Source organism: Gouania willdenowi, unplaced genomic scaffold (assembly GCF_900634775.1).
Source record: "Gouania willdenowi unplaced genomic scaffold, fGouWil2.1 scaffold_225_arrow_ctg1, whole genome shotgun sequence".
Taxonomy (NCBI): domain Eukaryota; kingdom Metazoa; phylum Chordata; class Actinopteri; order Blenniiformes; family Gobiesocidae; genus Gouania; species Gouania willdenowi.
The window spans coordinates 51,893-57,892 of NW_021144980.1; the positions used below are offsets into that span (position 1 = coordinate 51,893).

General features: G+C 38.8%; 1 protein-coding gene across 1 annotated transcript in view; it reads right to left on the reverse strand.

The window, feature by feature from the left end:
* LOC114458961 (lymphoid enhancer-binding factor 1-like) overlaps positions 1 to 6,000 on the reverse strand; it is a 30,519-nt gene that overhangs the window by 16,631 nt on the left and 7,888 nt on the right. The gene's annotated exons all lie outside the window — the stretch shown is intronic.

The window sequence follows — 6,000 nt, forward strand, 5'->3', positions numbered from 1 at the left end:
GTTAGTTCTGTAGTCAAAGGCCTCTATGGTCTTAGAATATATTCTAAACATCAGTAAGACGGCGTTTGGCAAACGACGGCAAAACAAGGCGTTGTTGATCCCAGACTCAGAGCAGAGTAACGAAGGTTGAGACATGACTTTCAGGGTATCAGAGACCAAGAGGTGGGACTCAGGGTTTGTTTTTACCACATCATTGTTAAGCACATTGTCTGTGATGTAACTTTTGTCCATCAGCCCCAGTCGTACCTTTGGTAACAGGGTAGAAATGGCTCCCTGTCGTTCCTCAGACATGTGGTTTATCCATCTTAAAATATTTTGATAAACTGTGATCTCCTGGGTCACAGTAAGGTCATCCTGATCCAGGATTTCAGCCAGCTCCTGCTCCTTAAGCTGCAAAAACTCTTCACAGAGTGAAACCTCCTCAAAATTCTCACAGATAAAGTGAAAGGCCTCATTCTTCAGTTGAAACAAAATGGGAATATAATAGACATTTGCAAACTGCCACAACCCAATGCAGTTTTCTTGGCAGAGATGATCCTTAATGACATCAAAGCATGTTTGTTCCAGACTCTTTACATTGAACTGATGCACTTCCATCATTAGATCAAAATTATTGCTGTTGTCAGAGATAGAATAAGTAAAGTCACTGAGTCCAAGGAGTTTGTGAAATGTTCTGACAATGAAGATCATGTGAAGATGAAAGCATTTTAGAACTTCAAAGATGAAAGCATTTTAGAGCCTAAAGCTTTCATTTCTTCCAAACAGAATGTTGCCATAGTTACCAGCAAAAGAGCTTTTGCTGAGTGTTGTTAAGTTGACAATTTGTTATATTCTTCAGTAATTTTGTTATATTTTAGTTTTAGTGCATGTAATATAGTTCACATACATAATATTGTTGTTTCATGTTTTCAGCATTTCTGATTGATGTTTTATAATAAAATACAAACATAGGTTTAATATTTGAGTCTCTGTTTCTCCAGTGATAGGCAGAGGTTCTGGACACTGGACTAACTAGGGCGTCTGTGCCCCAGCACGTTTGACACCTATAGTCTGGATTGTTTACCTATTCTCAGTGAAATTGTGCTGTTCCTGTACCTGGTTACAGAACACTTTGTTGGCATAGTACCGACCTTCCCTTCAAGACAATGATAACAACACATAGTCTCTGATTTTCCAAGTTTGCAGAAAACGGAAAAACAAAAAAATAACTTCCTGAGAACTATTTACACAGTTTTGCCAGATTTTCCCAATAAAAGGGATGTTAAATGTTAAAGGTGATAAATATACTTCCTGCACTAAGTAACCTCACAAGTTCATTACTTTGCACTTGATCTGGTGACATGTTGGTAACCACGGTGATGTGGTTGAGTGAGAGCGCACAGAGCTTCTTGATCAGCTTCTGAACGTGTGCACTGGGCCAGTGGTTTTCTTCTGTAATCAGCCATTGAATAGAGCAAGTTTTACACAAATCACCAGTTTCAGAGCAAAAAGCTGAGAAAAACAGGCTTTTTCTAAAAAGAATATCTCTCAGTGACTTTGAAGAAATTTCTTTTGCTTAATTGAAAATTATAACATCTGAACATTGGTATCCTTTGACATTGTCATCAATTTGACATAAATCTAAGATTACCTGATGGTTGTGTACTATTTTAGAGTAATTATGCTGCAGGTTCACTGATGAATTATTAGAACTGACTGAGTTAGGATGGACCTCTGCTCTCTCTCATGGCTCTGTATCTGAGCTTTAGAAAAACAAGGGGCGAGACGCTACTTTCCAGCCAATCAGAGATCTTTTTACTAAAGTAGATGCGTGTTCACGTCCTTCCTGTAGTAAAAGTGCAATGGTGGACTTTCTAGCAGGAAAAGTGGCCATTGCAGCGTTAGCACAACAGTTACACGGCAAAGCAAGAGGAAAAAGGAAGACCGACGTAGTGAAGCAACACTTAAAAGCACATGTGTCAAACTCCAGTCCTGGGGGCCAAATCCGGCCCTTTCGAGCATCCATGTCGGCCCGCAACAGCAAGTAAAAAGGACAGAGAAAACATGAATTATTTTTAAATGACCATTGCATTAACTCCACAATATGTTTACAGGCTTATGGAGTTCACTGCTCTGATAATAAGCAAGGGTTCTCAACTTTGGGGTCAAAACCCCATTTGGGGTCATGGGACACTGTGAGGAGTTCACCAGATACCTCCAAGAAACTAAGAATATTTTCTGAACAATTTCAGCCCATTTTTGCTTATTTTCATCCTTTTTCTACAACTAAACCAAACAATCCATATTTTTAACATGATTCATCACTTTTTCTTGCCATATTTTTGCCCCTTTTAATGCATTTTTGCAACATTATTTCTATTTCTGGCACTTCTACATCACATTTCAATGCCTTTTCTGCACATTTTTTCCACATTCCAGACATTTTCAGCACTTATAAACCCTTTCCACCACTTTTCCACCTAATGTCACATCATACTTGCCAACCCTCCCGATTTTCCCGGGAGAATCACGAATTTCATTGTACCTCTCGAAAATCTCCCGGGGCCACCATTCTCCCGATTTTCTCCCTATTTCCGCCCTGACATTGTCCGGGCGGACCATCCTTCACTGAGCGTCATTTACGGCCAGACAATAATAACGATTACACCGCATAAGAAGAGGAAGAAGAGACATGGCATGTAAGAAGAAGAAATATGGCTGCAAATTCCAAAATGACTGGAATTCTATCTCTGACAACAGCAATAATTTTGATCTAATGATGGAAGTGCATCAGTTCAATGTAAAGAGTCTGGAACAAACATGCTTTGATGTCATTAAGGATCATCTCTGCCAAGAAAACTGCATTGGGTTGTGGCAGTTTTCAAATGCCTATTATATTCCCATTTTGTTTCAACTGAAGAATGAGGCCTTTCACTTTATCTGTGAGAATTTTGAGGAGGTTTCACTCTGTGAAGAGTTTTTGCAGCTTAAGGAGCAGGAGCTGGCTGAAATCCTGGATCAGGATGACCTTACTGTGACCCAGGAGATCACAGTTTATCAAAGTATTTTAAGATGGATAAACCACATGCCTGAGGAACGACAGGGAGCCATTTCTACTCTGTTACCAAAGGTACGACTGGGGCTGATGGACAAAAGTTACATCACAGACAATGTGCTTAACAATGATGTGGTAAAAACAAACCCTGAGTCCCCACCTCTTGGTCTCTGATACCCTGAAAGTCATGTCTCAACCTTCGTTACTCTGCTCTGAGTCTGGGATCAACAACACCTTGTTTTGCCGTCGCTTGCCAAACGCCGTCTTACTGATGTTTAGAATATATTCTAAGACCATAGAGGCCTTTGACTACAGAACTAACAGCTGGATCACAGTTCACACTCATCCCAGTCTGGAGGATACCATGGCTCACTTACTATTCTACAGCACTGTCTTCCTTGGTAGATGCTTCTACATTGTGGGTGGTGTTTTAAGATGGACCGACCCCTCCAACAGAGTGTGGAGGTTTAACCTAGTCACACACACTTGGCAGGAAATGTCACCAATGCAGGAGTCACGGAGCTTTGTGAGTGTTACCGTGCTAAAGGGATGCATCTACGCTATGGGAGGCTACAGGGATGATGGTACCTCACTAAGAACTGCTGAACGCTACCAGCCCGACATCAACCAGTGGACGTTCATTGCATCAATGAATGAAGAGAGGATCAGGGCCAGAAGCACCACACTGAACAACAAGATTTACATATGTGGAGGATGGAGTAATAGAGTACTGAATACTGCTGAGTATTACAACCCAGACACCAACCAGTGGACACTGATCACTCCTATGGGAACACCTCGGTGTGACCTTGGAGTCGTTGCATATATGGGCCACATTTTTGCAGTTGGAGGCAGAGATGGGTTCAGAGATCTGAGGTCTGCTGAGGCTTACGACCCAGTGACCAACACCTGGTACGATGTCCCTGAAATGGTCCACAGACACAGATACTTTGACATTGCAGTGATGAACAAGCAGATCTTTGTTGTCTCTTGTCGGACTGGAAAAATTGTTGAGTGCTATGACTACATTACAAATACTTGGTCTGTGGTATTTTCTGGCATGGACCACAATGATTGGGTGAAATGCTGTGTGATTTCTGGACTTCCCAACATGGCTGAGTACTGTTCCCCTCGTGAACCCATCATACCCAGGACACAGGTCTAAAAAAAGTCTAAACTAGATACTGAGATGGAGCAAATGTTATTTTCCATGATCCTAACTGTGAGTGTAACCTGCTCTGACCAGGTCTGTGTATCAATAAAGTGTTTTAAAGACATTAGAAGAACTAATGTGTGAATAAATGGATCAGTTCATGTCTCAGCTCAGATGGGATGGTTTTAATCAGCCTGGATCAACCTGAGTTGGTGATGATCTAGAAAAAAAATACTACATTTTAGTGGTGACAACATATAGCAGACGTGTATATGTACTGAATTTAATTAGAATTAATGTCGTGGTTAGCAAGATAAGTATTCTAAAGGAGAAATGGATGATTATAGATTAAATTACTTGAACTCAAACTTCCTACAACACAATAACAAGTTAAATATACTGAATATAAACAAATAATTTTGTTAAAAACATTTGCTTTTTTAATTTATGCAAATGAAAGCTTCGGAACAAGAAGAAGAAACAACTAATCTAAGTAAAAAAGGACTCAGTATTAATGAAAAATGATTAAGCTGTTTCTTGATACAAGTTGACTCATCTTGAAATAAACCTCAATCTATATTAAAACTAAAACCAAAATTTTAAAACCAGTTTTTGTCTTAGAATAAACTCTTATCAGAATCACAACCAGGAGTATGAGTACCATCAATATTTATTAACAGTATGAACCGTACACCAGAAACAGTGGTTGCTGCACACTTTTTATGTCAAATTTAAGACAATTTAAGACTTTTTTAAAGCAAAACCAACAGCAATGAACAAAAACACATAATATGCTGCTGTATAAAGTGCTGTGATTTGTCACGTGAAGAAGGCAAAAACAAAATGATCAAACATTTGTGCAACACTACAATGTAAAGTATTCAAATATGTCTCAGTTAAGTGCCATCTAACATGTGAGACCTAAGGTCATTTTCTTCTTCTTCCTTAAACATGACGCTCTGGTGGGAGGAGTCAATGCAGACTGGAGAAGAATTACAAACGGTGGAAAATCAGATCATTTCAGGTCAAAATAATGTGAGCAGCTGATTTTCTGAGGGTGCACAGATCCTAGATGACTAAGATAGTTTATAAATGTGATGACTGGACTACAATAGAGTTACACATAAGTAGTTTGATATTTGCAACCACTGTTTATTTGTCAAAGGTCACATATTAATTCAATGAAAACCTTTATTTATACAAGGTCAATTCCAACATAGTCAACTCGTAGCGTGAGATAACAGGCAACACATTGTGTGATCATTGGTTTCTAAGAAGGGTTTTACAGATGAAAAGCTCTATTGTAGCTAAGTGTGTGCTAATATGCTAATTATTGTAATATACAGTTTTTAATAGCAGACATGATATTTACAGTAATAATATATTGTGTTTCTGGGTGTGCAAAGGTTACAGATGTGTGTCCAGTGAGTCATTATATTTTGATATTAATTTGAAATATGTTCTCTATTAATATTTCACCCCAAGGTTCCTTTTCAATTGCAAATATGGTAAACAATACCCAAAAGTAAATATATTAATAATAATAAAACTTAATAAATCTCCTCCCATGTGACCCAAACTATCACACTGCATTATTATTTTTTCTATTCATTATTAAATAATGATGACATGTATGGTGACCATACGTCTGGTTTTAGACATGTCCTCTTTGTTTTCACGTGGTGTCAGTTCTGTGTGGGGATTATTTTACAAATTTCTGGGTTTTCCAGGGACTTTGAACGCATCTCGAGGCATGCGTTAATTTAAAAGACGTACCTCCGCAAAAATGTGTTCTATCTGTCACCTGCAATCA